The sequence below is a fragment of the Chelonia mydas genome, chromosome 9 (assembly GCF_015237465.2).
Source record: "Chelonia mydas isolate rCheMyd1 chromosome 9, rCheMyd1.pri.v2, whole genome shotgun sequence".
Lineage (NCBI taxonomy): Eukaryota > Metazoa > Chordata > Testudines > Cheloniidae > Chelonia > Chelonia mydas.
Window position 1 is genome coordinate 100,977,917 of NC_057855.1, and position 26,764 is coordinate 101,004,680.

The 26,764-nt window shown below is 55.0% G+C and overlaps 1 protein-coding gene across 6 annotated transcripts in view; it reads left to right on the forward strand.

Annotated features, from left to right (window-relative positions):
• Positions 1 to 5,763: 5,763 nt before the first annotated feature.
• Positions 5,764 to 26,764, forward strand: part of NLGN3 (neuroligin 3) — a 104,200-nt gene continuing 83,199 nt past the window's right edge. For 3 of the 6 annotated variants that reach the window (XM_037909199.2, XM_043522566.1, XM_037909198.2), the window contains exon 1: positions 5,786 to 5,905. The gene's annotated coding sequence lies outside the window, so the exon portion shown is untranslated. Of the gene's footprint in view, positions 5,906 to 13,936; positions 14,031 to 17,928; positions 17,948 to 26,764 lie in introns of those variants that run through there. The other 3 variants (XM_037909200.2, XM_043522564.1, XM_043522565.1) reach the window with 3 other exon arrangements.

Below are 26,764 nucleotides of genomic sequence, written 5' to 3' on the forward strand. Positions count from 1 at the left end.
GCTGGAGGGGAGGGATAGGATACAGAAGGACCTAGACAAATTGGAGGATTGGGCCAAAAGAAATCTGATGAGGTTCAATAAGGATAAGTGCAGGGTCCTGCACTTAGGACGGAAGAACCCAATGCACCGCTACAGACTAGGGACCGAATGGCTAGGCAGCAGTTCTGCGGAAAAGGACCTAGGGGTGACAGTGGACGAGAAGCTGGATATGAGTCAGCAGTGTGCCCTTGTTGCCAAGAAGGCCAATGGCATTTTGGGATGTATAAGTAGGGGCATAGCGAGCAGATCGAGGGACGTGATCGTTCCCCTCTATTCGACACTGGTGAGGCCTCATCTGGAGTACTGTGTCCAGTTTTGGGCCCCACACTACAAGAAGGATGTGGATAAATTGGAAAGAGTCCAGCGAAGGGCAACAAAAATGATTAGGGGTCTAGAGCACATGACTTATGAGGAGAGGCTGAGGGAGCTGGGATTGTTTAGTCTGCAGAAGAGAAGAATGAGGGGGGATTTGATAGCTGCTTTCAACTACCTGAAAGGGGGTTCCAAAGAGGATGGCTCTAGACTGTTCTCAATGGTAGCAGATGACAGAACGAGGAGTAATGGTCTCAAGTTGCAATGGGGGAGGTTTAGATTGGATATTAGGAAAAACTTTTTCACTAAGAGGGTGGTGAAACACTGGAATGCGTTACCTAGGGAGGTGGTAGAATCTCCTTCCTTAGAGGTTTTTAAGGTCAGGCTTGACAAAGCCCTGGCTGGGATGATTTAACTGGGACTTGGTCCTGCTTTGAGCAGGGGGTTGGACTAGATGACCTTCTGGGGTCCCTTCCAACCCTGATATTCTATGATTCTATGATTCTATGAAATATCTTAACATAACAGCCCTAGCCAAGCCACCTGCAGGGTTAAACTTGGGATTTTGGGTCTAAGATTCCCTAGGTGGTGAGCTAAAGGACAAGCTCCTTTTGCCTGAAACCAGCCGCAGACTCATAACCCTCTACATGTGGTTTAGCCACCAGAGAGTGACGCAGAGGGTGACGGTTAACCTTGTTTCAGAGTAGAAGCCGTGTTAGTCTGTATTCGCAAAAAGAAAAGGAGTACTGCATCGAATGCATCCGATGAAGTGAGCTGTAGCTCACGAAAGCTTATGCTCAAATAAATTTGTTAGTCTCTAAGGTGCCACAAGTCCTCCTTTTCTTTTTGGATAACCTTGTGTTAACCTGGGCATCATTAACAATGGCCCATTTCTGACAGACCTGCCCCCTGGGCCTGTGCATTGAAAAGCCCAGCTGCCCTCCTCCTGTGTCTAGTACTACTGTGATGCACTTCTCCCTCAGGATTCCCTGGTTCTCCTCCTTGGTGCAGGCCCTCGGCCTGATAAAACACCTCTTTGAAACCACTGGAGAAAAAACCTGGTAGGTGAGTGCAACCCCACTGACCCGCCAGCACTTGCTCTCCAGTGCAGGAGCACTGTCATCTGATCGCTTGTAGACAGGCCCAACAGGCTGGAATCTACTCTGTGCTTCCTTAGCAGCTTCCATTGAGGGATGGGATCTTCACTGACTGAGTTATCCTTCTGATGATTCCTCTCGCCAGGCCACAGCTCTATACTCTGCTTCTTCATGTTGTTTCTTTCTCTCAAACATGCCACCCCGTCCCAGTCTCAGAATCCCAGGCTTCTTCTTGGAGTATTGCCTTGTCATTTGATTAGCCCAGGGGAAGGATTCCCTCTTAGCATCTCCACTGAATCTTTCAAGAGTCAGAAGTTGCCTTTCCGGCATTAGGTAACTGCTGGGGGCAGCACGCCCAGCTCTGGGAGCTAATGGAAATGGGGGCTAGGAAATGTCTGAGCAGGGATCCAAGGCTAATGTCACAACAATGGCAAAAAAATCTTTGCAGGGACTAAAACAGGGCAAGGTAAAATGAGTCCATTTGTAAATTTAGGAAGTGAGTACAATCTGCACTAACAAGCTGAGCCTCAAAGTCAGCATCTCACCAGAATGCTCCACTGTTCACATAAATACTTTTAATTACTTTCTGCTCCCACATCCCATATGTTTTTGGGGACATCAGCACAGTCAAGCAGTATGGGGGAGGAATAGCTAGTGTCAGTGGTACATCTGCTGTTAGGTACCATTCCCTGCTGTTCACACATCAACCCTTGGACGGCTGTTGGGCCTCTTGTCATATGGACAGCTGGGTATGGAGTTTTCCTGAGTCTGCGCTCGGCAGGGATAAGTGGATCCTTTCCCACAGACTCCCATCAGCCTGTTTCTCTTCCATACAGGGGCTGCAGACAACCCCCTGTTCTTATATCACTAGTGAACAGTGTGACATTTTCAAGGTTACAGCTGAATTGAAACAAGATGCCCAGGAATCTGGAGATGGAGTGAAAGTAAAATGGGGCAGGGGGCACTGGACTCTCGGAAGCAGGAGGCAGTGAATGGAGGTGTTTTTGGGAGAGACATGGGGGGGAGCGGAGGTAGATGTGGAGGAGAAAGAGGGAACACGTATAGACCTGTTTAGTAATGATGGATTCTGGCCTTGTGGATGTCAGTGGCAGAGAAGAGTAGTGCAAGAAGCAGTGCAATGATTCCAGTGGAGAGTGGGAGCTAGGGCCATCATTGGAACTGCCATGGGGAATCTCAGAGCAGGAATGTTCAGAACAAGGATGGACAGGGGCCCTGGCTTTATGTTAGGCATGTATACAAAGCCAGGGTAACAGTATGCTAATAGAAAAGGCAGCAGTGCAATGCTCTGGTCTAAACAGTAGATCCCTGCCCTCCTGAGTAACACTAATCATCAGGTATGTGCTGGACATCTACTACAGCCCAACATGGCTCGTTAAAGAGCGTCCCAGCTCCATCCTCATCCAGGAAGAAGAAAAGCTCCATCCACTTGTATTGACTGGTAGGAGGAACGGCCTGAGAATGTCAGAAAAACAGGGACTGTTGGTGTCAGCAGCCACATGCGTTGGCCTGAGGTAGCCTCTACAGAGTGGGGGAAAGGGGTAAGAGAGAGAGCCCCTCCGTCTTGGCCCAACACCTTCCCTGCCAAGCACCCCCTTCTGCAGAGTGCCAGGAAGGGCTAGTGCCGCTGTGCCGTGGGTGACAGCTGCAAGCTGCCAGGCCAAGCTGCTTTCTGAGGTTTCTGCTCTAGCTCCAGCAATTTGTGAGCAGCGGCTTAAGGCTCTGGTCAACCCTGACGTGGCAAAAGGCAGGCTGGTGATCAGGAATGGTTCCCTTGTAGGCCTGGCTTGTCCCATCCCCCTGGGCTCCTCAGATCTCATGGGACTTTTTGCTACACTTCCAGGGCTGAACAGAGCAAGTTCCAGAACTTAGGGAAGTATCATTTTAGTTCCTTGCATGATTCTGGGGGCAGCCTCATTGCAGCTAGACAGAGAGGGACTGTGCATCTCTGGGCTGACATGATGCCTCTCGCTAAATGCCCCCCCCCCCCCCCGCACACACACATCAGACTGGCTCTTCCTTGTTGCCCCCATCACACTGCAAGCTCATAGCTAATGCACTGTCCCCAGGCCCTAGGTCTCTGAGCCATTCCTGCTCTTGGGCTTGCCCTCCTATTGGCTAGTTGGGTTTTTGGATAACTTCCCCAAAGCTAACTCCTAGGCTGTCATTACTGGGGCTTGCAGCCCTCCCACTCAGACCCCCACTATCATTAATGAAGTAGTTCTATAAAAAAGCCGAGGGCTGAGCTCCCTGGGGTGTGAGGCTGCCAGTCCCTCCATTAAACGCAGGTCTTCAGGATGCCGCTAGCCCACAGAAGACCCACAGCCCTACCACAGGCCAGGCTGGGTGGCACTGTTGGCCTGCGCAGCAACTGCTGCCTGCCTGTAAGGCAGAGGTTCCCAACCTGTGGGGCGCGCCCTCGAGGTGGGCATAAAGGAGCATTCAGCAGGCACGGCTGGGGCCCGGGCCAGCCCCATGGGACGTCGGGAGGGAGCGCCACCCAGCCCCACTCCTGGCCCTGGCTACATGGTGGGGGCATGGACGGGGTAAGGAGGGGTGCGAGGTAAAAAGTTTGGGGACCTCTGCTGTAAGGGCAATGAGGCCCTGGAGCAGCCACCTCATCACCAAGGCCGGCGGGTTGGGGCACTGGGCCAGCGGCAGGTAAACTAGAGGTATCCAGACCTCTGACAGCGAGCAGAGCAGCAAGAGTGTCCCTGCCCAGTGCAGGGCTGGGGTGGGGCCCAGCGATATGATGTGGTGACCCCACGGCTTTTATTGGGGGCCTGTTCAAACCTCATGTGGCCTGAGGATGGAGGATGCAGATAAGGGGCTGCAAGGCTGGGGGGAGGAGGGGTGGGGAGACAGAGATCCCAGCCTGCAAGGCCAAAGGTAGGTCAAGCCCAGCCCAAGGGACATACAAGAGATTCATGAGGGAAGTTAAAATGTGTGCTGCACCCATCCCCCCGCCTCAGGCAGGTGACGACTGTGGGCCCCGCTTCCCAGGGCTACAGCGAGGGGCAGACGGGACATGGTGCAGGGGGTGCTGGCAGGTTGGTGGCTGTGTAGGGGGTCTGGCTGGTGCGGGGCTTGGTGGCCAGCTGTTGCGGGGGAGGCTGGCTGGCGGGTGCAGGGGAGGCGATGGGTGAGGGCTGGGGGGCAGGCTGGTGAGGGTGGTACAGGGTCAGTGGGTGAGGGCTGTGGGGGGCAGGCTGGTGTGGGAGCCTTGGGGTGCTGGGGTGCTCGGTGCTGGGGGCTGGCCGGTGCGAGGGGGGCTGGGGGGGGTCGGTGCTGGGGGCTGGCCGGTGCGGGGGGACTGGGGGGGCAGGCTGATAAGGGAGCCGTGGGGGGGTCGGGGCTGGGGGCTGGCCGGTGTGGGGGGGCTGGGGAGGGTCGGTGCTGGGGGCTGGCCGGTGCGGGGGGGCTGGGGGGCAGGCTGGTGAGGGAGCCGTGGGGGGGGTCGGTGCTGGGGGCTGGCCGGTGCGGGGCGGGGGGCTGGCCGGTGCGGAGGGGCTGGGGGGGCAGGCTGGTGAGGGAGCCGTGGGGGGGGTCGGTGCTGGGGGCTGGCCGGTGCGGGGCTGGGGGCTGGCCGGTGCGGAGGGGCTGGGGGGGCAGGCTGGTGAGGGAGCCGTGGGGGGGGTCGGGGCTGGGGGCTGGCCGGGGGGGGGCTGGGGGGGCAGGCTGGTGGGGGAGCCGTGGGGGGGGTCGGGGCTGGGGGCTGGCCGGGGGGCAGGCTGGTGGGGGAGCCGTGGAGGGGGGTCGGGGCTAGGGGCTGGCCGGTGCGGGGGGGCTGGGGGGCAGGCTGGTGAGGGAGCCGTGGGGGGGGGTCGGTGCTGGGGGCTGGCCAGTGCGGGGGGGCTGGGGGGCAGGCTGGTGAGGGAGCCGTGGGGGGGGGGTCGGGGCTTGGGGCTGGCCAGTGCGGGGGGGCTGGGGGGCAGGCTGGTGAGGGAGCCGTGGGGGGGGTCGGGGCTTGGGGCTGGCCAGTGCGGGGGGGCTGGGGGGCAGGCTGGTGAGGGAGCCGTGGGGGGGGGGTTGGTGCTGGGGGCTGGCCGGTGCGGGGGGACTGGGGGGGCAGGCTGATAAGGGAGCCGTGGGGGGGTCGGGGCTGGGGGCTGGCCGGTGCGGGGGGGGCTGGGGGAGCCGTGGGGGGGGTCGGGGCTGGGGGCTGGCCGGTGCGGAGGGGCTGGGGGGGCAGGCTGGTGAGGGAGCCGGGGGGGGGTCGGGTCTGGGGGGGGCGCGGGCAGGGGCGGGGCCGCTCCCTGCGCGGGGCCGGAGGGGCTCGGCGGCGAAGGGGTTACTGAGCGCGCGCTCCCGCCCCGCCGTGCACGCGCTGCGCGCTCTCCGGCGCGGGGTCGGGCTGGGCTGAGCGGAGCAGCCTCCGGAACCGGCCCCCTGCAGCCGCCCGGACCCGACATGGCGGAGCCACGCGGCCGCCCCCCGGGGTGAGTGAGGCCCGGTGCCGACAGCGCCGGCCGGCCGGGGGGGCTGCTGCGCGGGGCGGACTCGGCGGGGCGGGGCGGCCGTGAGGAGAGGGGGGTTGGGCTGGGGGGCGGGAGGGGGGCTGTGAGGGGAGGGGGAGCTGGGCGGCCGGGGGAGGGGGGGCTGGGCTGGGTGGTCGTGGGGGGCTGTGAGGGGAAGGGAGGGGAGGGGTGCTGGGCTGGGCGGCCGGGGGAGGGTTGTGAGGGGAGGGGGGCTGGGTGGGCTGGGCTGGGCTGGGCGGCCGGGGGGTGATGTGCAGGGAGGGGGGCTGGGCTGGGCTGGGCTGCTGGGGGGCCTGAGCTGGGCGGCCGGTGGGGGCTGTGAGGGTGGGGGGCTGGGGGGGGCTGAGCTGGGCGGCCGGGGGGGGCTGTGCGGGGGGGGGGCTGAGCTGGGCGGCCGGGGGGGGCTGTGCGGGGGGGGGGGGCTGAGCTGGGCGGCCGGGGGGGGGGCTGGGCGGCCGGGGGCGGCTGGGATGTGCGGGGAGGGGGGCTGGGCTGGGCGGCCGGGGGGGGAGCTGTGCGGGGAGGGGGGCTGGGCTGGGCGGCCGGGGGGGGAGCTGTGCGGGGAGGGGGGCTGGGCTGGGCGGCCGGGGGGGGAGCTGTGCGGGGGGGGGGGGGCTGGGGTGGGCGGCCGGGGGGGGAGCTGTGCGGGGAGGGGGGCTGGGCTGGGCGGCCGTGGGGGGGGCTGTGCGGGGAGGGGGGCTGGGCTGGGCGGCCGGGGGGGGATGTGAGGGGGGGGGCTGGGCTGGGCGGCCGGGGGGGGGCTGTGAGGGGGGGGGGCTGAGCTGGGCGGCTGGGGTGGGCGGCCGGGGGGGGGGGCTGTGCGGGGAGGGGGGCTGGGCTGGGCGGCCGGGGGGGGGCTGTGCGGGGAGGGGGGCTGGGCTGGGCTGGGCGGCCGGGGGGGGAGCTGTGCGGGAAGGGGGGCTGGGCTGGGCTGCCGGGGGGGGGAGCTGTGCGGGGAGGGGGGCTGGGCTGGGCTGCCGGGGGGGGCTGGGCTGGGCGGCCGGTGGGGGCTGTGCGGGGAGGGGGGCTGGGCTGGGCGGCCGGGGGGGGCTGTGCGGGGGGGGGGCTGGGCTGGGCGGCCGGGGGGGGGGCTGGGCTGGGCGGCCGGGGGGGGAGCTGTGCGGGGAGGGGGGCTGGGCTGGGCGGCCGGGGGGGGGGCTGTGCGGGGAGGGGGGCTGGGCTGGGCGGCCGGGGGGGGATGGGAGGGGGGGGGCTGGGCTGGGCGGCCGGGGGGGGGCTGTGAGGGGGGGGGGGCTGAGCTGGGCGGCTGGGGTGGGCGGCCGGGGGGGGGGGCTGTGCGGGGAGGGGGGCTGGGCTGGGCGGCCGGGGGGGGGCTGTGCGGGGAGGGGGGCTGGGCTGGGCTGGGCGGCCGGGGGGGGAGCTGTGCGGGAAGGGGGGCTGGGCTGGGCTGCCGGGGGGGGGCTGTGAGGGGGGGGGGGCTGAGCTGGGCGGCCGGGGGGGGGGCTGTGAGGGGGGGGGCTGAGCTGGGCGGCTGGGGTGGGCGGCCGGGGGGGGGGCTGGGCTGTGCGGGGAGGGGGGCTGGGCTGGGCGGCCGGGGGGGGAGCTGTGCGGGGAGGGGGGCTGGGCTGGGCTGCCGGGGGGGGAGCTGTGCGGGGAGGGGGGCTGGGCTGGGCTGCCGGGGGGGGCTGGGCTGGGCGGCCGGTGGGGGCTGTGCGGGGAGGGGGGCTGGGCTGGGCGGCCGGGGGGGATGTGCGGGGGGGGGCTGAGCTGGGCGGCCGGGGGGGGGCTGTGAGGGGGGGGGGCTGGGCTGGGCGGCCGGGGGGGGGCTGGGCTGGGCGGCCGGGGGGGGAAGCGGCGCTCCGTGCGGCCGGCGTTGCCATGGTGACGGTGTGAATGGGGGATTGTGCTGCGCTCAGCTGGCGGCCCCGGTCGGCCGGGCCGCGGCCCGAGCTCAGAGCAAGTCGCCCGCCCTCATTCGTCGGCTCGGCGCGGGGTACCCCTCGCTCGGCTCCGCCCGGCCGCCTTCTCCCGGCAGGCGGAGGGGTGGGCTCGCCTTCCCGAGCTTTGCCTGGGCCTGCGAACGCGCCCCGCCCCTGGCTTCTGGCTTTGCCGGAGAAGGTGTATGGGGGTTGGGCTGGCCGGCCGCGGGCCAGAGGAGCGGGGCGGGATAATATTGTGGGTTAATCAGATAACGCATCTTGAGGATAAAATGTGCCCAACTGTTCCGACCCCGCCAAACCCATGTAATCCTCCTCGGGTGTCGCAGCTGCAGCCCATGCAGGCCTGGTACCTCTGCGCTGGCAGGATGAAGCAGGGAGGCAGCCCCCTGCCTGGGGTATGTGCCAGTCTAAGCAGTTGCATTGTGTCTCTCTCAATTCGTCCTGTAACAGGGGTGGGATTCTTCTTCACTTCCTGTCCTAAAATGCGGGTATCCTTGCTGTGCACTTCTGTGTAGTTGCTAGGCCTCTGCCTAGGGGTGGCTGCATGTCCGTGGTTCTGTAAAGCAGCTTGGTGCTTATGAAAAATGCTTTGTTCAAATAATTATAATGATAAACTCTTTCTCTGCCCAGGTCTCGGTGTCTGGGCAGGATTGTGTAGTGATGGGAATGGTGGTGGTAGTCTGGGTTTGAGGTAGTCTTGACTCCTGCCAGTGTAAGCCAGACAAGGTGGATGAGGTAATATCTTTTATGGGACCAACTTCTGTTGGTGAGAGGGACACCAGAGCTGTACAGAGCTCTTCTTCAGGTCTGATCAGTTAAACACAAGATCAAACAGATAGCTTCGTATAAGTAGTAGTACAGACACTCTTTTCTTAACTTGTTTGTTATATAATTTTTTAACATCCGCTTTAATCCATTTTTTAATTCTGTATGGGACCATTCAAGGTGAAGTGGCCCATTAACACTCCTGTAGTCATAGGACAAAAAGAGGGGTTAGTGGGTTACAGATTGTTGTAATAAGCTATAAATCCAGTGTCTGTATATAAGACCATGATTTTTAGTGTCTAACAAAGTTATGAGTTTAAGCTCCCACTTTTCGAAGTGCTGTGCAGGTGTCCTTTGAGGACAAAGACTGATAGGTCAGATAAAGAGTGATCACTTTGTGAAAAGGGTTTGTCCTTTGTCTTTTATCGTTTTCCTGTGTGAGTTCATTTGAGAGCATAGTGATTTTCTCTCCTCGGGGTTCTGTCCTGTCTTCTCACTTGACCCACCTGGCTGCTCCCATGGCTTCAGCTCCTGCCTCTGCTGAATACCCCATAGCCTTGGGTGTTCAGCAGAGCCGTAATGCACATCGCCCTGTTTATGCCTCTTTTCCACTTTTGCTCCCTGTTTACACTGCTACACTTTTCGTCTAAGCCCTTGTGATCTCCCCTCTGCCCCTCCCCTGTCTTCACACCAGTCTGTCCCAAATGCCATTGCTCCTTTTGTATTTCCAATGTGCCTGTTGCTTGCTCTCTGTTCCTCACTGCTCCAGCTGTTTCTTATGCCTTTGTTGTGTCTCCTTCTTTACCACTTCTCAGTCCTCTCACTGGCATCTCCTTTTCTTGCATCCAGCTCTGTGCCTGCTGCCATGCTGACCCCTACATCTTGAATAGGTCTGTCACTCCCTGCTGGGCATCCTCTCCCTCCCTGCACAGATCTCGTCTTGTTAGAGTGGTAGCTCTTCAGGGCACAGAATGTTTTTGATCAAAGTTCTGTAATGAGCCTTCTAAACTACTGGTACACTAGGTGTTATGTAATCATCAATTATAGCCCCGTTGTATGGCCACTGGGGAGGGGTAAAGACAGAGCTGCTGAGGAGAAGGCTCTTGCACCAACAATGGGATGGGAATGTTTGTCTGAAATGACAGGAAAGAGACTGTAGCCAGATGAGAGGAGGGACCAGATGGGGGGAAGAGACAGAGTCCATTAGATCATCTGGAACAGGGGTGGCCAACCTGAGCCTGAGAAGGAGCCAGAATTTACCAATGTTCATTGCCAAAGAGCCACATTAATACATCAGCAGCCCCTCATGAGCTCCCCACTTCCAGCGCCTCCCGCCCACCAGCAGCCCCACCGATCAGCGCCTCCCCCTCCCTCCTTCCCGATCAGCTGTTTCGTGGCATGCAGGAGGCTCGGGGGGGGGGGGGTAAGGGGGAGGAGCGAGGGCATGGCAGGCTCAGGGGAGGGGGCGGGAAGGGGTGGAGTGGGGGCAGGGCCTGTGGCAGAGCCAGGGGGTGAGCAGTGAGCACCCCCCGGCCCATTGGAAAGTTGGCACCTGTAGCTCCAGCCCCGGAGTTGCTGCCTAGACAAAGAGCCGCATATTCACTTCTGAAGAGCCGCATGTGGCTCCAGAGCCAGAGGTTAGCCACCCCTCATCTAGAGCAAGTCCTGGAGTGTTAAAAACAAGGACGACGTCTTTGACTAGGTAGGCCAAAGGCATGATCCAAAGGGGCCAGAGAGGTTGGAAACCTTGTTAGAAAATAATAGAATGGGATTTTGCTGGGAAGTAACCAAGGAGAGGGGGAGATGGGCGAGAAGGGGCAGAAAACTAGACAGTAATTTGCAAGGTGAGATGTCTGGCTCTGAGGAGGCGCTGGCTCAAAGGTGGTGTTCATGTTTGGACCCTCAGCACTAGAACAAGTTGGCCAAAATGATAGGGGGTGGCAGTGGTGTAGCTCTTCTAGTAAGTGAGTAAGGAGCTGGTCCAAGATGTTTGCAGGGTGCTAACACGCCTGGTGAAAAAGGCTTGAGTGAGGTATTAGGGGTAGAAATAGGAGCCCCTTCCTGATGGTAAGATGGGCCAGGCTGGGAGAGGGTGAGCCTAGTTGCTTTAAAACAGAGTCGGACTGTATGAAAAATGCATAGGCATTGGGGCCTGGGCCCCGTGGGCTAAGGAGGATTTCCACTTCAACTTGTGTGATTCTGTGGGCCAGAATGTAGTATGTTTGGGTGTGCAAAACAATTGGACAATGTTACATCCAACTTGCATGCACACTTATTCAGGTTGTGAGTTGGGTAATTGCGCACAAAGATTTGCACAAGCACTTCTGTTTCTGAGCATATGTACAATGTGCCTCAGGTAGCACGTGACCAAGATCCATCACCGAGTTTGGTCTGCTGGTTGGATCATTAGTTTCCCCGGCCTGGGCTGGTTACTGACAGGAAGTGTGATTTACCAGATCTGTATGTGCACTTGCAGTATTTGCAGATTACCTCACTATTGATCACCTCAGCCTGATAGTTGGGCTCAGGTGCTCTGAAGCACTACAGATGTGCAGTCCTTCGTACTGAAGGCTGCGCTGAGGTTAACTAGCATCTGGAGCTAGAAGGAGCCATCAGCAGCAGGAGGGAGAAGAGTAGTTTCCAGGCTGTGGTCGGTGCAGACCCCTAAAGGAGAAGGGTGTGTAGAATGTTACTGGAAAGATGAGGTAGCCTTTTTCTGCTGAGAAGTGGAAGGTGTTAGAAGTAGAAGAGGCACAGAGAATCTGATTATCAAAAGGCTAGCCTCATTCTTCTTGCAGCTCGCAGTCCCCCAGGTTCCAGAACCCTGCCTGCTCTGTAGCCCAGCCCCCTCCTCCCACTGGCATAGCCCAGCCCCTGGCATGTCCCTGTTGGAATCTGCAACCAGCATGAGATCTGTTTGGGGCAGCTTTCCCTCCTGAGTTGCAACACTCTTCAGATAAAGTTCTTGCTTCTTTCTTCTCTCTAGATATTTAAAGGCCTTCAGGGCTTGGGAGCCATTCCCAGGCCCTTAGTTCTGTTATGAAAAGCTGCCAGAGAGCCAGGGCCATGTGCTCCTTGCGGCAGCCCCTGGAAGTATCTGTGCTCTCTTTGATGGAGCCTGTGCTCAGTTCCCTGTTGTTGACCCTGATAGTGTTGGCTTGGTTCTCTATATTCCGTGTGCTGCTCTAGTTTCTATTGTCCCCGTCACTGCCGTGTAGAAGGAAGCTGGTGGAAAGCTAGAGGTTTTTGCCCACTGTGTAAGGGGCAGGTGGGTCCCCAGGAAGGAATGGGAAATGTCTTGGGTTCCTGTCAGCCAGACAGATCTACATCCCCATTCTAGGCAGCAGCAGAGGTGGTAACATTTTTGGAGGGGAGAGATTTGAACTCTTAGTTCCCCAGTTTAGTCTACATTGTCCCATGCAACCACCCCACCTTTCTTCGGACCCTGATACCAGCTACTGAAATCAACAACCGAGTAGAATCCACTCATTAGCTGGATACTTCTAAAATGATCTGCAGGGAAATAGTTAAGTGCTGACATTCAGAGGTCGCATTTTTAGCATTGTGCATGTATTTGCTTAATTTGCATTCGCAGTTAGCACAGTTGGCCATGTGAATGTGCTGTTACCACAATGACATGTGCAGTTAGGGTGCCTTGATTAGCTGGATGCCTGCACATTTGCAGTTCTGGACATCCAGCCCTGGGTTTCAGAGTTAACACCATTGAGGCGCATGGGACGCTTTGTATCTCTGTGCTGTTGGGCCTTATTTTTAAATACTTTAGGTGGTCTCGTTGGGAAATTGAGTTCAAATGACCATAATTAGCAAATAGTGTGTGCAGTTTCTCAATGTGTGTCAAATAGCCACGGTCAGTGCACATGCACATAGGTGTGCAATGTTCATCTAATTTGTATGTGTGTCCATCTGTAGTCAGAGAGGAAGGATAGCCAAGTGGTTTGGGAGCTCTCTGGGACTCAGAAGACACCAGAAGATGCTCTATGTGACCTTGGGCAAGTCCCTTGGCCTCTTTGGACCTCTGTCCCCATCTGTGGAACTGGAAGAACAGCCTTGCCCTGCTGCTCAGGGGTATGTGAGGGTAAAGACATTAGATGTAGGGAGGCACCCAGATACTACAACAGTAGAGGCCAGATAAATACCTTAGAATTAGGCTTTTGCCATCCAGAAAGGCTGGAAATTCACTTTAATGGGAATGCTGCATGGCAGGGGTGGGAATTGAAAGAGACTGTTGCTGTGGTAGATGTGGCTCCTGTGTGTGCTTGGGATCAGTTCGTTGCTGATGGCATTTGGAACAAGCCTGCACCTCTGGGGCCTTTCATTGTTCTGAATCCTGGGTTCAGATCTGCCTTAGGTCAGGTGAAAATGAGATTGACATCACAAAGCCATGATATCTGGCACAGGCTGTATCTGCTTAGAAGTTTGATCAGGAGGGGTTCCGGCTGGAATAGCCTATGGGGCTGCAGGGCAGGACTGAGGAGCAGTGGTAGAGTGTGTGGGGAGCTGAAGTGGAACAGTGGGAGGGCTGTGGGTTGGTACTGAGGGGCACCTGCAGAGCTATGTGTGGGGAGCATGTACAGTAGAGAAGGCAAAATGACACTGCACTAACTGGTCTGACTGGTTCCACACTTGTTGAGAGCCAGAATTGTTAACTGGGAGCAGATTGTCTGTTCAGCTCCATTGCCATCTGCGTAGTGCCCTCCTCCCGCCTCCTCAGAAGGATGCTGCCGTGTGTATGTAACATGAATGCATAAATAAATGTGCCTGTATTTCTCACCACAGCTGAAACTGTGTATCCAAGCCGTTTGGGGCAATCTCTGCTTTACTTGGGAGAAACTGCAGAGAGGCAACAGCTATGCAATGGGGAGTAATGGCTCCTGTTAGCACTGTCTGGAACTTTGGGGGACTCCACAGCAACCAGAGATGTGTGTGATATTTGTCTGGAGGGGGTTACTGGGCTGGGATTGTTGGGGTCCTATAGAGATGTCATAGAACTTGCACAACAGGCCCTGCCTCCATTCAGGTCTCCACTGTAAATTACTCATGGGCTACAGAGCACTTTGTCCAGCCTTTAGCTGAAGAGCCATCGCTTACTGGGCCCTTGGATGGATGGGCTCTGTTCACTGCATGGCCCAGGGTGACTCATTGATAAAACTGGAGATGGGGGTGTGACCTGCGGTGCTTGTCCCAGGCAGTTGGTCATGTGGGCAGATTGGTGGGCTCAGCCCTCAAGGCAGTTGACTGTTCTCCAACACGAGGAGGGGCCGATTTTACTCAGAGTTCTGTGCGTTTTCTCTCCTGTCTCCCCCAATGTGAAGAGGCCTTGTTCCAGGTGGTATCAGACACTGCTGCTGTAAATTCAATGTGTGTCTGAATGTTTCTCTGCCCTACATTACAATGTAGTAGTAAGTAAAGTCTGCAATCCCAACCGCATCCTGGGTAAGGGTGTCCCCTCCAAGCACCTCACAGCCCGGTTGCCCACAGGAGACACTTGGCTTCTCGTGCAGATCTGTCAGCCTAGGCAGCAAGACACGTGGCAGTGAGTTTGGGGCAGAACCTTGGCCTGGAGACTGTGCATAGGGTGTGGTGTGGCCTTGGCAGACCCTAGTGTTCAGGCTGTTTCACGGATCAGCGTGGATGGCATTCTGCACTCAGGGAAGGGTATTTGTGGACACAAGATAATATTTGAAGAGGCTGGTCCTGTATGCTGACAGAACAGTGGAAGCATCCTTCCCGAATGCTGGCTGGCTGATCAGAGAGGAGTGCCCTTTGTTTGTGTACTGGTGACAGCAGGTTCCACCTAACTGCTTTAGCACCCAAACCCTGCCACAATGCTAGTGCAATGGGCAAGTTCTGTTAGGGCAGCCAGAAGAGAAGCGGGTTCTGTGTGTGCCAGGGATGCTGGCATCTGGGGATATGGCTGCATCCGTGTTTTGGCTCAGAGCTGCTTTTCTCCCTGTGGGGGCATGGAGGGGGGTAATTTTGTGCATCATCTTCCTTCTGCGCACTTCATGCTCTTGCCTCAGAAATTAGGCCATCCAGACAAAGAATTCCCTAGTACTCCCAGCCGTTCTTTGCCAAGCAGTGCTACCGGCTGGGTGGAGGGTGTGTTATAGCCATGCTCCGTTTGGAAAAGGAGAGAGCAGCCATTTCCCTTAGCCTTTGCTCATCTTGCTGTGACTTGCCAGTTCCCCTGTCCCTTGCCCTCACAGGAATTCACTGTCACACCCAAGAAGAATCTCCAGCAAGAGGCAGGTGCGTTCAAAATGGTGCAGAGATTAGGGTGGAATTGGGGTTCTGGGAAACTGCCAGCTGGTGACACACATGCCAGCAGGGAGCGTTGTGGAGAGAGATCAGTCCTGCCCCCTCCACAGTCCCTGTCTCTGCTTTGCATTCAGTCAGCCCCTGGCTTGCAGTGTGGAATGACTGGGGCTGTGCAAGCATTGCTAGCTGGGATCTCCCACTGCTCCCAGTCCCACAAATTGGATTTGTTCTCCTGGAGGAGGCCTCCCCACGTAGAGCGATGAGTAGGGGTTGCTGGTCTCCTCTGCACAGGCTGGGGGAGGGGGGCATGTCCGGAGCTGCACAATCCGAATCCAGGGTCTGACTGGGTCGGGGGAGGGGCAGACCTGACTCAGGGATCTGAGCAGGGACACGGTGAATGGTAGAGAGTTGCTAGGGACTAGGGGAAGGTGGGTCAGCCCCTTTGCAGGTTCTGACCTTGGCCTCTGCTGACCCCATAAATGCTCACACCTGTGGTTCAGGCAGCTCTCTCCCCTTGGGACTGCAGCAAGAGAAATCATTCCCTGGGTCCTCCCAGGCACAAGAAACTCCTTGCTAGGGCTGCAGGGCTCACAAGCAATCCATCGCTCCTGCCCTGGAGCAAAGGAGCCTCTGCCTCGTCTGCAGGTGGTGCTGTGATCCTGTGCACTAGGCCCTCCCCTCTCCATCCTGGGGCTGCAGTATTCCTGGCTTGGCAGGTTCACAGGTCCCTTCCCCGTTCTTGTCACCGCTTGGCTCTCTCACTTGGGTTCCTAGTTACATAGAGGCTGTTGATCACATCTCTAGTAGGCCTGTATTCAGTTGTCTCCAAACCTGCTGCAGATTTGAGTGTGGTTTGGTAACAGACAAATTACTTGAAGCTGCTTTAGTGCCATGGAAGCATTGGTGTCCCCTGGGATCTGCCTCTTAACACTACCTCTCCATGGCTTCCTCAGGCACTGGAGCTTCTGCAGAGTGTGCTGGCAGCAGGATCAGATGATCTATGTGACTTGTCTCTGGGGGTTACCCCTGTATGGCAGGTACTGTGGACTTAAGAAGAGGGTCTTGATCTCAGTTTGATCTGCCCTTGTCTGCCCTCCTCCCCATAAACTTTCACTTACGTGTTGTGGAAAGAACGAACGCCTCAGACTTGTCACTGGTTCTATGTTAAATCAGAAAAAGACCTGAGCATCCTGGTGAGCAGTAGGCCAATGAAATCTGAGCTCAGTGTGCAGCTGCTGTCAGGGAATCCACTGAACTATTGGGCTGCAAGAAAGTAACAGGAGAATATTCTAGTGCCATTATCCAAATCAATGAGCACCCTCCCTGGACACAGCTTCTCTGGGCCAGCCCATCTCCAGGGTGGGGCAGGGCTTGGAGGCGTTCAAGGGCAGGCAATGAGAAGAATTAAGGGTTGGGAGAGACCACCTGGAGAGAGAAACTGTTGGGGCTGTTTAAAGAGCAGACAAATAAGAGGGTGAGGTAGAGGGATCCACAGTGATGAACAGTTTAGAGAACGGAGATCAGGTGTGGCCATTCTCCTTTGCTCTCTGCACAAGACCAAGGGCCAGTGGAGGGACACTGAAAGGCAGCACACTTGAGAAGGAAATGCTTTTTCACACCCCACAATTGACCTGTGGAACTCACTGCCACAAGGTGTCACTGAGGCCACACATGTAGCAATGAGACAATTAGACGGTGACCTAGAACCATAGGATTAGAAGGGACCGTAAGGGTTATGTAGTCTTACCCCCTGCCAAGCTGCAGTCGGTGACAGCCAGAGTTCCATTAGATCAGAATGAGAGGGATCTGAGCCCTTGGGCATGGGGCAAATGCCAGTTGATGGGGGTTAGGTAGAAGGATATTCTCTTCTGTGGGTTCTTGCAGCTGGTGCTGGGGGCTGGATTCTTGTCCTGGTCTGGTCTGGTAATTCCTGTGCTCCTGTTTCAGAACTGTTTGGATCATCAGCCTTGTTCACAGGTGTGGAGAAGTAGAAGATGAAGTCCCAGACACGTTCTTTTTTTTTTTTTTTTTTGGTGGGGAGGGAATGCCTCTGCCAGCAGCTTGGCTCTCTCTTCCTAGAGCCAGGCAGGTGCAGGCAGCATCCGTGCACGTCCATGGTGCAGCTACCCTGGGTTTTCTGTGCCTACGTGTGAGGATAGCGAGGGGGCCAGGACCCTTTTGTCTCTCTCTTCCCTTCCCCCCCCCCCCCCCCTTGGTCTCCATGACAGGATACAAGGGTGCTTGGGGTGAAATCCTTTCTGATCCCAGGGAGGCTTTGGCTGAGAATTGGGGTTGTTTCTGGGAGTTTTGGAAACCTCCAATGCGCCTTTCATTTTTATCCAACTGCAGAAATGGCTGTTATTTATTGAAGATATTTACAAAAATAATGCTGTGCCATGGGGCTGTGAACTGGCGATGAAGTGCTGAGTCCTTGGGATCAGCCCTCTGGGCTGCTCTCCCCTCCATTTCAGGGGAGCTGCTCAGGTCTGGGTCTTGGGGGTCACAGCTCAGCAGAGAGCAAGCACTGTCCAAATGCAGCCTTCGCTGTGTGTCCTGCAAGAGACTGGGGCAGGTGGCTGTGAGCCCCACCTCCCCTCCCACCACCCAGTGAAGAAGGAGAGGTGTGGGGTGGGGAGAAGAGGAGACAGATGCAGCGGGGGAGCGAGCGACAGAGAGTTCTTCAGCCACCTGTGTCTTGTTCAAGGGCACATGAGTGTGAAATTCAATTTGTAGACGCAAGCTGTGGCTGGTGAGGAACATGGGCCGCTGTCTGCTGAAGCCCGGCAGTATGGGAGCACTGCAGCCTGTATGCACAGTGTGTCCTGCCTGCCAGCTCCCAGGAAGGCTGACGTCACCACAGCGGAGCAGTGGCTGCTGCAGGACATGTCTGCTTGAAGTCTTGTCAGGTTCTCCCCTGGTGTGGAGCCTTCTGTCTCCATCTGGGAGCTCCCCTCCCCAGGAGCTGAGCTCACGCTACACTGGCACCTACTGAAAGCACCTGGTAGATGTTCCATCTTGTCTCCTTCCCACGGCCTGGTGGGCCCAGGCCGAGATCATGGTAAGAGGGCCAAGATCGTGCCCAGCTTGTGCTGAGATGTGAGGGGTGCTGGGGCGTAAAGCCTGCACTGTACGCGCCAAGGACTTGTAGGGAAGCTGGGTGGCAGCTGGTCTCTCTCCTTTTCACTGCGTGGGTTCTGTTCCTCTCCCATCCCTGTGCATTTCAGGGCAGGTTTGTCAGCTGGATGAGACTTGGGTGGTGTCTCAAAGGTAAGGACTCCCCAGGTGGAGGGCAGGTTCATGCTCCTACTGGGGGCTTTTTGGCATGGTGTTCCCCAGACCCCAGCTGGGCAGAGCGGGTTGAATGCTTGCACCCTGGTGCTCGGGGGGGTTGGGAGTGGGAGATGTCCCTGGTCAGGGTTCTCCCACTGGCCCCAGCTCCAAGTTGCAGCATTTCTGCTTCTGCCTCCCCACAATGCATGGAGTGGGCTTTGCCTGCATCAGGCACCGACTGTTTGGTGGTGATGGTAGCTATTGTGGGGCAGGCAGGAAGTGCCTTCTCTAATGCCCTGGTGTTTTGCACCGCTGCCCTGCTGCTGCTGAGGCTGACACCTCCCAGTGGCAAGAGAGGCTCATAGATGAGTACAGAAGCCTCAGTTTGACACATCCCAAAGAGAGCATTGCTTGTCTGAGCTCAGGTGGAGTCCATCAGGGCATTGAGCAGCCTCTGTTGTCAACACGCGCATGTCTGAGTACAGAAAGAAGGCTGGGGAGAGACCTGGGCGAGGACAGGTCTTATGGCTCCCTTGGCAGAAATTTGGTGCTCTCTGGGCAGGAGCTGATGGGCTGGCTCTGTCTCTCCTGGATTTGAGTATTGGGAAATGTGTTTTAATGCAGCCAAACAAAAGGCTGTACAGCTAGGAGCAAAGAATGTAGGTCATGCTTTCGGGATGTGGTCTGTATCTTGGAATGCAGCAGCTCTGCAAAGGATAAAGGTTAAAGGATAAAGGATAAAGGAAACATGAGCTCCTGTCAGGGTTTAGAGGGTGAACACCATCCTGGGATGAATAAGAGAAGAACTTTAAGCAGGAGTAGGAACGTGAAATTGCCTCTGTCTATAGCATTAGTGAGACCACTGCTGGCTATTGTGTCTGTGTCTGGAAAACCTTCCTTATAGCAAGAGACTAGGGAAGCTCAATCTATTTAGTTTACTCCAGAGAAGGTTAAGGGGTTATTTGATCTTGGTCCACTCCATGGCTGTGGGTTTAGTGTGCAGGTAGTGATGGTGGCCCCACTGGCCTTAAACTTGGACTCTAATACTACCTGTGTAGGGGGGGAGATTTTTGATAGTAGATGGAAAAGGCCTTGTGAGATCCAGAGGCTAGCCCAATGAATGATGCCACTGTGGATGGTAACAAATGCTCATGAGATCAAGGACAGAGTCACTGACTCTGTGGCCAGGCGGGCAGGCCACTCAGCTGTGATGTGGAAGATCAAGTTCAAGTCACTGTTCCTTTGATTAATTATTTTATACAAATTGGAGCAGTTTCAACAGGAGAGAGTGAGAGAGCCCTACACCAGAATAGTCCATAAACCAGTAGCAAGGACACATTTCTGCAATGGGGGACCCCCCAGGTGCAAATACATTGTTCTCAGCATGGGTGGTGGGTGAACCCCAACTTTGGGGAGTCTAGGCCCCCCCCCATGGCAGGAGGAGCAGCCCCTCTCCCCCCCCCCCCAGGCCAGTGAAGCCCTGGCCCAGCTGCCTCGAGCTGCCCCTGGCTGGAGCTGAGTCTCCACCAGCTTCAGGGGAGAGGGGAGGGAGGCGAGGTCTCGGGGCAGATCATGGGCTGGGCCATGGCCTGGATTAGGGGAGGCTTAGCCTGCCCTGGCCTTTGATACCCACGCCTCAGGCAGAGGGTAATTGAACTGGGGTCTCCAGCATCCCTGATGAGAGTTCTATGTGGCTAGCAGTCATAAAGGAGGCCACCTCCTCACAGATTCCAAGCCAGAAGGAACCATTATGATCATCTAATCTGACCTCCTGCACAACACAGGCCATGGAGCTGCCCCAAATGGCGCCTCCTTCTCCTCTCCCTGTCTCCCGGCATTTCGTGAGCCCAGTTCTTTGCTTTTCTGAAAATGTCTGAAATTGAAACAAAAAATTTGGGGTTGAAACGTTTTGTTTTGACATTTCAACAATGTTTTGATTTTTTTTCAGTTCAGTTGAAACTATTCAGTGACTCAGCGTGGATTCATGAATAGTTGTGGGTCAGTAAAAACTGCATTTTTCAGTGAATAAATGATTTGCTGAAAAATATCCCTCAGCTATAGTTCTGGGCTAGCTGCAGGAATTTTTGGGTGAGGGTCTCTGGACAGTGTTACATAGGGCTCAGATGAGGTGGTCAGACTGAGCCCTTCTTTCTGTCCTCTTGAAATGTGTGAAACGTGGCTGAGGCTAGGGTGACCAGAAGTCCCAATTTTATAGGGACAGTCCCAGTATTTGGGGTTTTTTTTATATGGGCTCCTATTACTCCCCCACCCCCGTCCCGATTTTTCACACTTGCTATCTGGTCACCCTAGCTGAGGCAGTCTGCCAATGGGGTATTGTCTAGACATGGAGCTGCTGTTGCCACAAGGGGGCAGAAAGCCAGAACACTCAGCAGTGTGGGGGGACCTGATGGTTTCGGCCTGGCACATGGAAGCTCCTGTTTATCCTTCCCTAGGTCTTGGCTTTTCCTGTGGGAGCCCATAGGAGGTACTGAGCATTGCCCTATTCGTGTCAGCTCCGTTGTGACAGGCATGGGAAAGCTGGCCTCCGAGCTGCCTTCTGTCTGATAGATCACTGGCAGGGGATGCATAGGGGAGCATTATATAAAGCAGTCATGTGCGGGGAGTTTAGAAATGTGCCAAAGGGATGCCACTGACAGCCGGAATTGGAACCCTGACAATGATGCAGCAGCCCAGCCATAGGACACAAGGACAGGCCATGCTTCCTGTTTGACTCTGAAAAAGACAGGCTTTTTCATATACTGTGAGCCAGTGCGGCAGGGTGCTCGGCACAGGAGAACGGAGCAGAGCTGCCATTCGGTGTTGGGATGACAAGAGCATGGTGTGTGACGGAGGCCTGGGAGCCAGGGGGATAATGTGTCAGCAGTACAGAGTTGCCATCAATCTGTTTTCACCCCAGCCAATTAGCTGTGGGTCTGCAGTGTGAACCTGCTGCAATCCTTGTACACCCTTAGCCACGCGGATGCAGTGCTGTCCCTCACTCATGGTGGTGTGGAGCGGGCCTGGATGTGGTGCTAAGGTCTCCTTTGTGCAGTTTGGGAGGTGCTAATGATGACTGCACAACTGGGATTGCACCAGGAGTTTCCTTTCAATGGGTCCTTTGCAATCTTCTGTTCTGGAACTATCGATTTTAGTCTGGTTGAATATTGCTAAGTACTTTGCGTTGAGAAGTTCTGTAGTTGTTAAATCAGTGTTGCGATATGCCACATTTCAGAGGGGTAGTCTTCCCTTTGTTTGGAACCCTTTCAGTTAAAAACCATGGCATGTGGCCACCTCTGAGCCTGCCCGCAGCAAGAAGTTCACCTTATTCAATGAGTTTAAAAACAAACACACTTATCTCTATGGCAACAGCAGAAGTTTAATATACCTGAAAAAACTGATTAACCTTGTAGAGTGATGACAGACCAAGTTACAATCTTAACTCTGCCCCTTGCAGAATGACATGGAGAAATGCTGTGCAAGTGTCATGTTATTTGTGTGAAGAGTGAGTTTTGGCTTTTTTGATGAGTTCTGCATTCATGTAACTAACTGCCCAAATGGTCAGGTTTGTGCTCTGTGGTGGTATTTGTAAGTGACGGTAAGTAGCCTATGCGCCCCTCTGTGACCTCCATCTACCTTGCAGGAACAGTGGTACATGCCTCTGATTGGGGCACCTTTGCATGCAGATAGGTCTGTCAGTCGTGACATGGGGGGTGGGGGGTTGGCCCTGCAGGGGGCAGTCGGTCACTAGCAGTGCAGGGGGGTGCATGCGCACATTGTGGGGTGGAGAGGGTCCACGCACATTGGCTGGGGGGGTGTTGGTTACTATCTAGGATGCCCATATGACTTGTTTTGGCTGGGACAGTCCCTTTTTTAAGCCCTGTCCCGGCCATCCAGACTTTTTTGGCAGAAGAGGGCATTTGTCCCATTTGCTCTTCCCAACTGGACAAATGCCCACTTTTGTCAAAAAGGTGGGGTACAGTGTGGAGGAGGGGCGGCAGCATGGTTTGAGCAACCAGCAAGAGTCTCAAGTGGGGAGCCGGCAGGGCTCAGGCGAGTGGCTGGGACCAACCCTGCGCGGGGAGGGCGGGCAGCTCAGGTGAGTGGCTGGGGCCAGCGTGAGGCGGGCGGAGGGGGGGAGGCTGGAGGGAGGGGCTTGGGTCAGCCCCGGGCAGTGTCCTGTTTTCCCTTTGAGAAATAAGGTCACCCTGTTCCTGGGAGGGGAGGGGAGGGGGTGTATGGTGCTGATCAGCAGTGGCACGGGAGGCATGTGTGTTGGCTGTGGCAGAGGCTGTCACTAGTGGTGAGGGTGATGGGGGGGGCCACACTGATCTCTGGTGTGTACAGAATTATAGGACTGGAAGGGACCTTAAGTATCCCCTGCACTCATGGCAGGACCAAGTTTTATCTAGACCATCCCTGACAGGTGTTTGTCTAACCTTCTCTTAAAAATCTCCAGTGATGGAGATTCCACAACCTGCCTAGGCAATTTATTCCAGTGCTTAACTACCCTCGCAGTTAGACATCGGTTTTGTACTGTTTTGATCCAGCGTGTGGTGCTTTGGTTGGCTTTGCGGTGGGCAGAATTGATGTTGTCTGAGTATGAGCGTGGTGACTGCATGGGGAGGATTGGTTTTCCACAGTGTGTTTGGGCGAGTCTGTGATGTGTATGTGTATGGCATGTGCTAGGTCTGTGGCTTTGAGTTTCCCATTCTTGTCCCTTAGCAACATTAACTGACTTTCACACTGTGTGTTTGAATAACTCTGGGGTTTACAAAGCCTTGCGTTTCACACTCCAGATGTTGTAGAGCAAGTACACTAAACATCACTGCAGTGCACTAAATATACGGGGAAAATATATGTGGTCAGCTCTCTCCCACACTCATCCAATGGGCTGCATGCACTTGTGGACGCAGCACAGATCAACTCCCATTATAGCAGCCAACCGACAGCCTGCCCATGTTCCCACAGATTAGTAAATCACTCTCCAAGTAGTTCTGGGCACCCTAAAGGACCTGTGAATCCAGCCCTGCTGTTCCTGGGCATTCCTGATCAGAACAACCAACGCCTCATTCAGGGAAGAATTCTTTCCTTCCTCCCTCAAACACGCAACAGTCTGACCAGTCCTAAAGAAACCCACCCTAAATACTTCCATTGTAGCCAACTACCACTCGGTGACATATCTCCCATTCCTGAGCAAGCTCATTTTGACACTAACCAAAGGCCAGCTATATGCTCGTCTAATTGAAGCCAGTATCCTAGACATGGCGCTATCTGGATTCAGGCCAGGACTTGGAATTGAAACTGCTATACTGGCACTAGTGGATGATCTCCTCCTGTCACTGGTTACAGGGTAGACATTCAGTCTTATCCTCCTGGACTTCTCCACAGTGTTCAATACTGAGGTTCTTCTGTCTCACCTAAAAGAGGTGGCAGGGTTCCACAATTCACTAAAATTGTTTGAATCCTTCCTGGAGGGATACACACAAAAACACAACAGCCATACTGGGTCAGACCAGTGGTCCATCTAGCCCAGTATCCTGTCTTCTGACAGTGGCCAGTGCCAGGTGCTTCAGAGGGAATGAACAGAACAGGGCAGTTATCGCATTGTCCAAACCCATCTTCTAGCAATCAGCGGCTTAGGGACACCCAGACCTTGGGGTTGCATCCCTGACCATCTTGCTAATAGCCATTGATGGACTTGTTCTCCATGAGCTTATCTAATTTTTTTTTTTAACCCAGTTATAGTTTTGGCCTGCTCAACATCCCATGGCAACAAATTCCATATGTTGACTGTGCATTGTTTGAAGAAATACTTCCTTTTGTTTGTTTTAAACCTGCTGCCTATTAATTTTATTGGGTGACCCCTGGTTCTTGGGTTATGTGAAGGGGTAAATAACACGTCCTTATTCACTTTCTCCCCCCCCAGGCATGATTTTTATAGACCTCTATCCTCTCCCCCCTTGGTCATCTCCTTTCCATGCTGAACAGTCCCAGTCTTTTTAATCTGTCCTCAAATGGAAGCTGCTTCTTATCTCTCCCTTTCCTAGTGGTTCCCAACATCCTGTTCGCTTTTTTAGCTGCCGCTGCACATTGAGCGGACGTTTTCAGAAAATTATCCACAATGACTCCCAAGTTCTTTTTGTTGAGTGGTAACAGCTAATTTAAACCCCATCATTTTGTTTGTATTGTTGGGATTATGTTTTTCAATGTGCTTTACTTTGCATTTATGAACATTGAATTTCACCTGCTATTTTGTTGCTTTTGTAACTCTTCGCAGTCAGCTTTGTACTTAACTATCTTGAGTAATTTTATATCATCTGCAAACTTTGCCACCTCACTATTTACCCCTTTTTCTATATCACTGATGAATATGTTGAATAGCACTGGTCCCAATACAGACCCCTGCGGGAGACCATTATTTACCTCTCTCCATTCTGGAAACTGATCATTTAGTTCTACTCTTAGTTTTCTGTCTTTTAACCAGTTACTGATTCATGGGAGGATCTTCCTTCTTATCCCATGACCGCTTACTTTGCTTAAGAGATGGACCTTGTCAAAGGCTTTCTGAAAATCCAAGTACACTATATGCACTGCATCACCCTTGTCCACATGCTTGTTCACCCTCTCAAAGAATTCTAATAGATTGGTGAGTCATGATTTTTCTTTACAAACATTGTGTTGGCTCATCCCCAGCAAATAATGTTCATCTGTGTGTCTGATAATTCTGTTCCTTACTATAGTTTCAACCAATTTGCCTGTTACTGAAGTTAGGCTTACTGGCCTGTAATAGCCAGGATCACCTCTGGAGCCTTTTTCAAAAATTGGCATCACATTAGCTATCCTCCAATCATCTGGGACAGAAGCTGATTTAATGATAGGTTGCATACCACAGTTAATAGTTCTGCAATTTCATATTTGAGTTCCTTTAGAACTCTTGAGTGAATACTGTCTAGTTCTGGTGACTTATTACTGTTTAATTTATCAAATTGTTCCAAAATCCCCTTTATTGACACCTCAATCTGGGTCAGTTCCTCAGATTTATCACTTAAAAAAGAATGGCTCAGGTGTAGAAATCTCCCTCACATCCTCTGCAGTGAAGACTGATGCAAAGAATTTGTTTAGCCTCTCTGCAATGGCCTTGTCTTTCTTGAGTGCTCCTTTAGCACCTGGATCATCCAGTGGCCCCACGGATTGTTTGGCAAGTTTCTTGCTTCTGATGTACTTACAAAAACTAACAGCATTTTTTTTTCTTTGGTTTGTTGCTCTTCAAATTCTTTCCCGGCCTGCCTAATTATACTAATTATAATTATATAAAGCAAGAAGTGATGGGGAAACTGCATTTCCACCATTGGACCACACCCCTGTGGAGTCCCATGGGGATCCGTTCTCTCTCTGGTCTTATTCAACATCTATATGGAGCCATTAGGTGAACTGGTCAGAACACCTGGACTCAAGTGTTAGCAACATGCAGATGATACTCAGCTCTGCCTGTCTTTCACCTAGATGATCACACCATTCCACCAAGATGGCCCAGAGCTTGGCTGGAGAACAGCTGGCTGAAACTGATCCTGAACAAGACAGAAGTGGTGCTGGTGGGCAAAGGAGAGTATTTTGAGGAGTTTGCAGCCACGGTGGCATCTACTTCAGTTGAAGATTCATCTCCACAATTAGTCAATTCAATTGTAGTTTGAGCCTCTTGAATTCCTTGCTGTCACCAAGCTCTCTCATAGCAGTATCTGCAATTAATACTTTCTACCATATCCAGCTGGCTAGGAGACTCTGTCCCATCCTGGTGGACAATGACCTAACCTAAGGGGACATCGGTTGGCAGCTCCTTCACAGAGCCATGAGCTCGGGCGTGTATCTGGCATGGTTCACCCCCTTCCCCGAGGCCTGCCCCTTCTGTGGCGTGAGGGAGAACCTGGCACATGCCTTCCTCGAATGTGCCAGGTTGCAGCCCCTAACCTCTTGTTGAGGTTCTGGCTGCACTTTTTCCCCACACCAGTTCATTTTCACACACCCTATCCGTGGCCCCACGAAGTCGCAAGACCTCCTTGTCAACCACCTCCTGGCTTCGGCCAAAGTCACCATCTATAACACCAGGAGGAGGCTGTTGGACGAGGAGGTGCTCTGCGACTGTGGGGCCTATTTCCGTTCCTCCCTGGTCTCGTGCCTCTGGGCAGAGTTCCACTGGGCAACGTCTGCTGGCTCCCTAGATACCTTTGAGGAGTGGTGGGCACTGTCCGGGGTCCTCTGCTCAGTGTCCCCATCCGGTACCCTTGTTTTGAACCTCTGACCTCCACTCCCGATCCTGTTTTCTCATTAATTGTCCCAGGCAATCAGTTGGAACCTGGGTACAGTGATCCCTCCTCCTAGGCTGGGGAGGGGCCTTTAGAAGTGCGCAGGCTTGCGCGCACCCACCTCCCAGGATTTCCAATAAGGCCTCTGTTAGACACACCTTGGTCACCTTCTCTGGACTATGGCAGTACAATATAGGTCAAGCAGAACCCCACAGCGTGGCTCCTTAACAACACGGCCTACGTGAGCACATCACACCTGTCCTCTGCTCTCTACACTATGGCTTTCCATAGAGTATAGAGCTGAG